Raw genomic sequence first — 7,500 nt, forward strand, 5'->3', positions numbered from 1 at the left:
GAGGAAGAAGAGGAGGGAAAAAGGGGGGGAAAGGAAAAAAAGGGACAAGGATTCTGAGGTTCTTGGCCCTTTTTTACTGTTTAAACCCTGGGAAATGGCCCATCTCTGGAGACGCCTCTTGAAAATGGATTTTCCTCTCTGGAGGGCCAAAAATTTCCTCTGGAAGAAGGAAAGAAATGAGTAAAAAATGAAAAAAACCCCTATATACATATATATAAATCAAAACACCCCCGAAATAAACACCAGATCGCTTGGCACTGTCCTCTCCCAAGCTGTGTGCTGAGCGCTCTGTACACAGGGAGCGCTCAATAAGTCACTTCACTTCTCTGTGCCTCAGTTCCCTCATCTGTGAAATGGGGATTAAGACTGCGAGCCCCACGTGGGATAACCTCATCACCTCCCCAGCACTTAGCACAGTGCTTTGCACATAGTAAGCGCTTAATAAATGGCCATCATTATCATTATCATTAAATACAATGGCAAGGCCCAAAATTGATAACGTCTTTCTGTTATTTCCTTTTTAGAGAAAACAAACCTTCCTACTATTTCCTTAGAAAAAAAATCAAACCTTCCAATTATTTTCTTAAAATAATCAAAACTTCTTGCTCTTCCCTTTTTTTAAAAAAAATCAAACCTTCCTGCTATTTCTTTTAAAAGTAACCAAGCCTGTCTGCTATTTCCTTAAAAACATCAAATCTTCCTAGTTCCTTAAAAAATGCAAATCTTCTTGTAATATCCTTTTTAAAATTTCAAACCTTCCTGCTATTTCCTTAAAAAATTCAAAACTCCCTGCTATTTCCTTTAAAAAAAATCAAACCTTCCTGCTATTTCCTTTAGAAAAATCCTATTTCCTTTAAAAAAAATCAAACCTTCCTGCTATTTCCTTTAAAAAAATGCTGCTGTGGCCTTTAAAAAAAATCAAACCTTCCTGCTATTTCCTTTAAAAAAAAAAATCAAACCTCCCTGCTATTTCCTTTAAAAAAATGCTGCTATGGCCTTTAAAAAAATCAAACATTCCTGCTATTTCCTTTTTTAAAAAATCAAGCTTTCCTGCTATTTCCTTTTAAAGAATTAAACCTTCCTGCTATTTCCTTTAAAAAAAATCCTATTTCTTTTTAAAAAATCAAACCTACCTGCTATTTCCTTAAAAATTATCAAACCCTCCTGCTATTTCCTTTTATAAAAAAATCAAACCTTCCTGCTATTTCCTTTAAAAAAATCCTGCTATTTCCTTTTAAAAAAATCAAACCTACCTGCTATTTCCTTAAAAATAATCAAACCCTCCTATTTCGCACACAGTAAGCGCTCAATAAATACGATTGATTGATTGATTGATTCCTTTTATAAAAAAATCAAACCTTCCTGCTATTTCCTTTAAAAAAAATCCTGCTCTTTCCTTTTAAAAAAAATCAAACCTACCTGCTATGTCCTTTAAAAAAAATCCTGCTATTTCCTTTTAAAAAAATCAAACCCTCCTGCTATTTCCTTTTAAAAAACCTCCAACCTTCCTGCCATTATTTCCTTCCCAAAAATTCAAACCTTCCTGCTATTCCCTTGTTATCGACAAGTAGGGTGCAAAATAGGTTAATCGGTGTAAATCGGCCGCAGCGTTCTTGTACCCAGGGTCGTGACGCAGATAGGAAAAATGACTCGGAGACATGAGTTCAGATAGAGCAGTAAAGAAGGAAAGTGGCTCCCTGCCCGTTCACCTCCCGGGAGAGGTACGAGTGACAAGCAGCCCCGATCCCAGCCGCATCTTCCTCTTTTATTGGGTTTCAAATCCGAGCTACACAAAGGATTCCTGAGAGTAGTGCCGTATGTGAGGCCTTGGCATTCCAAGATCCCAAGTTAAAGTACAACCGTTTGTTTGTCATGGTTTGGTTAGTGTTAAAATCCCTGTTTACAAGATGTTATCGGGAGATAATGGTCAACACAGGATTCCAGACAGAGAGGGGCCACTTTGGTTAATGTTACTTTACAAATACTGGAGTGCTTTCTGTCTGCACAAAATAAAGGGTTACTGTTGGTATGCACAAGATGGAGTCAGTCATGCCAAGTTTGCTGGTAGACAACACCCTTTAAAAAAAATCCTGCAATTTCCTTCCCCCAAATCCAACCTTCCTATTTCCTTTTACCAAAAAAATCGACCTTTCCTGCAATTTCCTTCCCCCCAAAATCAAACTTGTCTGCTATTCCCTTAAAAAAAAATTTCAAGCCGTCCTGCTATTTCCTTAAAAAACCCTCTAACCTTCCTGCTATTATTTCCTTCCCAAAAATTCAAACCTCCCTGCTATTCCCTTTAAAAAAAATCCTGCAATTTCCTTCCCCCAAGTCCAACCTTCCTATTTCCTTTTACCAAAAAAAACCCTTTCCAGCAATTTCCTTCCCCCCAAAATCAACCTTTCCAGCAATTTCCTTCCCCCCAAAATCAACCTTTCCAGCAATTTCCTTCCCCCCAAAATCAAACTTGTCTGCTATTCCCTTAAAAAAAAAGTCAAGCCTTCCTGCTATTTCCTTAAAAAAAAAAATTCAGACCTTCCTGCTCTTCCTTAAAAAAAAAAAGAGAAAAAAAAATCAAATCTTCCTGCTATTTCCTTTTCAAGGGTGGGAGGGGAGGGGCATTAGGGTGTGTGTGTGTGTGTGTGTGTGTGTGTGAAAGGAGTCTGTAAAATGAACACACAACCCAACACAAAACACACAGTCACACAAAGAGATGGGATTGAAGAGGGGGGAGGAAAAGGAGGATGGAAGGGGGTGGGATTCTTTTTTTTTGGGGGGGGAGGTGTTTGTCAATGGCAGGGGGTCCCCCATCCCCCTTTCTCCCTTCCCCCTCCCTCCACCCTGTGGGTTTGGGGTCTTCCTGGGTAGTCCAAGGGTTTAGCTGATTGGTTGCTAGGCAACGCAAATAGGCCCCGCAGGCTGACTCATTGCTAAGCGTTGCGGACCAATGGGATGGAGGAAACCCGAGCCATCCCCCCCCTCCATCCCTCCTCCCCATCCCCCCATCCCTCCTCCCCATCCCCCTCCCCATCCTCCCCATGGATTTTTTTTGGCTGGTTGTTTTTTTGGGTGGGTTTCGGGTTTTGGGGGGCGTCGGAGGTGGGAGTTTTTGGCTCCCCAGGCCCGTCTGTGTCTGGTCCTCCTCCTCCTCCTCCGTCCGGCGACGCGCCCTTGGGATAACGCGCCCCCTTCTCGGTACAACGCGAATCCCGCCTCCAGGACCGGCCAGGACGCCTCTCCAGGATTGGGGTCCTTTGCTTTTTTGGGGGGGCGTGGGGGATTGGGGGGAAAGAGGAGGAGGGGAAGGGCTTTGGGGGGGAAGGAGGAAGGGGTGTAGAGGGTTTTTTTGGGGGAAGGAGGAGGTGCTAAGTTTTGGGGGGAAAGAGGAGGAGGAGGTGCTGAATTTTGGGGAGGAAAGAGAAAGGAGGCCCTGAGTTTTGGGGGGAAGGAGGAGGAGGTGCTGAATTTTTGGGGGAAAGAGAAAGGAGGCCCTGAGTTTTGGGGGGAAGAAGGAGGAGGTGCTGAATTTGGGGAGGAAAGAGAAAGGAGGCCCTGAGTTTTGCGAGGAAGGAGAAGAAGGAGGAGGAGGTGCAGAATTTGGGGGGAAAGAGGAAGAGGTGCACAGTTTTGGGGGGGAAGGAGGAGGAGGTGCTGAATTTTTGGGAGGAAAAGAGAAAGGAGGCCCTGAGTTTTGGGGGGAGGGAGGAGGAGGAGGAGGTGCAGAATTTGGGGGGAAAGAGGAGGAGGAGGTGCAGAGTTTTGGGGGGAAGGAGGAGAAAGGAGGTGTGGAGTTGGGGGGGGAAGGAGGAGGAGGTGGCGAAGAATTTGAGGGGGAAGAGAAAAGAGGTCCTGAGTTTTGGGGGGAAGGGGCAAGGAGGAGGAAGGGGTGCAGAATTTGGGGCGGAAAGAGAAAAGAGGCCCTGAGTTTTGGGGGGAAGGAGGAAAAAGGAGAGGTGTGGAGTTTGGGTGTGGAGGAGAAGGAGGTGCAGAATTTGGAGCGGAAAGAGAAAAGAGATCCTGAGTTTTTGGGGGAAGGAAGAGGAGGTCAAAACTTTTGGGGGAGGAGATAGAGGAGGTGCAAAACTTGGGGGGAAGGAGAAAGGAGGTGTGGAGTTTGGGGGGGAGGAGAAGGAGGAGGTGCAAATCTTGGGGGGAGGAGAAAGAGGAGGTGCAGAGTTTTGGGGAGAAGGAGGTGCAGAGTTGGGGGGACGGAGAAAGAGGAGGTGCGGAATTGCAGGGGAAGGAGGAGAAGGAGGTGCGGAATTTGGGGGGAAGGAGAAAGAGGAGGTGCAGGATTTGGGGGGAGGAGAAAGAGGAGGTGCAGGATTTGAGGGGAGGAGAAAAAGGAGGGGCAGGATTGCTGGAGGAAGAAAAGGAGGGGTGCAGGGTTGAAGGAGAAAGAGGAAGGGGTGTGGGATTGAAAGGGGAAGAAAAGAAGGGGGGCCGGCTTGCAGGGGGGAAAAAGCGGGGTGCGGGGTGGAGGAAGGAGGAGGAAGAGGCGTGGGTTTGAAGGGGAAGAAAAGAAGGGGTGCAGGATTGCAGGGGGGGAAAAGGGGAGCTGGATTGTGGGAGGAAGAAAAGAGGGGGTGCTGGGGTTGCAAGGGGAAGAAAAGAGGGGTGTGGGGTTACAGGAGGGAAAAAGGGGTGTGGGGTCTCAGAAGGGGGTGTGGGATCAAAAGGGAAGGAAAGAAGGGGGGCAGGGCTGCAGGGGGAAGGGAAGAGGGGGTGCAGGGCTGCTAAGAGGAAGGAAAGGGGGCTGCAGGGCTGCGGGAGGAAGGAAAGAGGGGGTACAGGCCTGCAGGAGGAAGGAAAGAGGGGGTACGGGCCTGCAGGAGGAGGGAAAGAGGGGGTGCAGGGCTGCTAAGAGGAAGGAAAGAGGCGTAAAGGGCCTGCAGGAGGAGGGAAACGGGGTTCAGGGCTGCAGGGGGAAGGAAAGAGGGGGTGCAGGGGGGAGGAAAGGGGGAACAGGGCTGCAGAGGAAAGGAAAGAGGGGTACAGAGCTGCTAAAAAGGAGGAAGGAGGGGGTACAGGGCTGCAGGAGGAGGGAAAGAGGGGGTTCAGGGCTGCTAAGAGGAAGGAAAGAGGGGGTACGGGGCTGCAGGAGGAGGGAAAGAGGGGGTTCGGGGCTGCCAGGGGAAGGAAAGAGGGGGTGCAGGCCTACAGGAGGAAGGAAAAAGGGGGTACGGGGCTGCAGGAGGAGGGAAAGAGGGGGGTCAGGGTTGCTAAGAGGAAGGAAAGAGGGTGCAGGGCTGCTAAGAGGAAGAAAAGAGGGGGTACAGGCCTGCAGGAGGAGGGAAAGAGGGGGTTCAGCGCTGCTAAGAGGAAGGAAGGAGGGGGTTCAGGATTGCTAGGAGGAGGGAAAGAGGTGGTACAGGGCTTCAGGGGGAAGGAAAGGGGGGTACAGGGCTGATAAGAGGAAGGAAAGAGGAGGTTCAGGGCTGCAGGGGGAAGGAAAGAGGGGGTACAGGCCTGCAGGAGGAGGGAAAGGGGGTTCAGGGCTGCAGGGGGAAGGAAAGAGGGGGTACAGGGCTGCTAAGAGGAAGGAAAGGGGGGTACAGGGCTGCTTAGAGGAAGAAGGGGGGTTACAGGGCTGCTAAGAGGAAGGAAAGAGGCGGTTCAGGGCTGCAGGGGGGAGGAAAGAGGGGGTTCAGGGCTGCTAAGAGGAAGGAAAGAGGGGGTGCAGGGCTGCAGGGGAACGAAAGGGGGGGTTCAGGGCTGCTAAGAGGAAGGAAAGAGGGGGTACAGGGCTGCAGGGGGAAGGAAAGAGGGGGTGCAGGCCTGCAGGAGGAGGGAAAGGGGGCTCAGGGCTGCAGGAGGAGGGAAAGAGGGGGTGCAGGGCTGCAGGAGGAGGGAAAGGGGGCTCAGGGCTGCAGGAGGAGGGAAAGAGGGGGTGCAGGGCTGCAGGAGGAGGGAAAGAGGGGGTACAGGGCTGCAGGGGGAAAGCGGGGTGCCTTGTTGTAGGGGGGTGAAGGGAAGGGGGCGCAGGGGTGTCCAGAGAAGGCGCGCCCCCTTCCCCCCTGCTGGGCGCCCAATGTAGCCTTGGGGACCAGGGGAGGAGGAGGGGGGGGGGGAAGGGGCCCAGGACCCCCCCAAACCCACCCCCAAGGGAGGGGGGCGGCAGCAGCAGCAGCAGGAGACCCCGAATATCAGCTGTGGCCCACCTACTGCAATGCCGCCCTCGCTTTGGAACAGATTTCCAAGGTGAAATAAGAATATTATTAGTAATAATAATACTAATAATAATGATGAGGATAATAATGATAATAGTAGTGATGATGATGATGATGATGATGTTGATGATGGCATTTGCTAATCAATCAATCAATCAATCGTATTTATTGAGCGCTTACTGTGTGCAGAGCACTGTACTAAGCGCTTGGGAAGTACAAATCAATCAGTCGTATTTATTGAGCGCTTACTGTGTGCAGAGCACTGTACTAAGCGCTTGGGAAGTCCAAGCTGGCAACATATAGAGACAGTCCCTACCCAACAGTGGGCTCACAGTCTAGAAGGGGGAGACAGACAACAAAACCAAACACATTAACAAAATAAAATAAATAGAATAGATATGTACAAGATGAATAAATAAATAAATAGAGTAATAAATCTGTACAAACACAGACCGAGAGGCAGGAGGGGAAGGGGCTGGAAAGGTGGGTGCTAAGCGCTTGCTATGTGCCCAGCACTGTTCCAGGGCGAGGGGAAGGATGATGGTGGGATCCGTGAAATGCTTACTATAGGCCAAGACTGTTGTGATAATAATAATAATGATGATGATAATAATGATAATGATAGTGGTGATGATGACGATGATGATGATAGTATTTGTTAAGCGCTTACTATGTGCCCAGCACTGTTCCAGGGCGAGGAGAAGGATGATGGAGGGATCCAGGAAGTGCTTACTGTAGGCCAAGACTGTTGTAATAATAATAATGATGATGATAATAATAATAATAATAATAGTGGTGATGATGATGATGATGATGATGACAATGATGATGATGATGATGATGGCATTTCGTAAGCGCTTACTATGTGCCCAGCACTGTTCCAGGGCTAGGGGAAGGATGATGGTGGGAGCCGGGAAGTGCTTACTGTAGGCCAAGACTGTTGTAATAATAATAATAATAATGATAATAATAATAATAATAATAATAGTGGTGATGATGATGATGATGATGATGACAGTGAGGATGATAGTATTTGTTAAGCGCTTACTATGTGCCCAGCATTGTTCCAGGGCGAGGGGAAGGATGATGGTGGGAGCCGGGAAGCGCTTACTGTAGGCCAAGACTGTTGTAATAATAATAATAATAATAATAATAATGATAACAATGATAATAATAGTGGTGATGATGATGATGATGACAATGAGGATGATAGTATTTGTTAAGCGCTTACTATGTACCCAGCACTGTTCCAGGGCGAGGGGAAGGATGATGGTGGGAGCCGGGAAGCGCTTACTGTAGGCCAAGACTGTTGTAATAATAATAATAATAA

At 48.3% G+C, this 7,500-nt stretch overlaps 1 protein-coding gene across 6 annotated transcripts in view; it reads left to right on the forward strand.

The window, feature by feature from the left end:
* The first annotated feature begins 6,133 nt into the window (after nucleotides 1-6,133).
* The window catches only part of PTCH1 (patched 1), a 141,487-nt gene continuing 140,120 nt past the window's right edge, over nucleotides 6,134-7,500 (forward strand). For all 6 annotated transcript variants that reach the window (XM_038768137.1, XM_038768139.1, XM_038768140.1 and 3 more), the window contains exon 1: nucleotides 6,134-6,201. The gene's annotated coding sequence lies outside the window, so the exon portion shown is untranslated. The remainder of the gene's footprint in view (nucleotides 6,202-7,500) is intronic.

Source organism: Tachyglossus aculeatus, chromosome Y3, assembly GCF_015852505.1.
Source record: "Tachyglossus aculeatus isolate mTacAcu1 chromosome Y3, mTacAcu1.pri, whole genome shotgun sequence".
Lineage (NCBI taxonomy): Eukaryota > Metazoa > Chordata > Mammalia > Monotremata > Tachyglossidae > Tachyglossus > Tachyglossus aculeatus.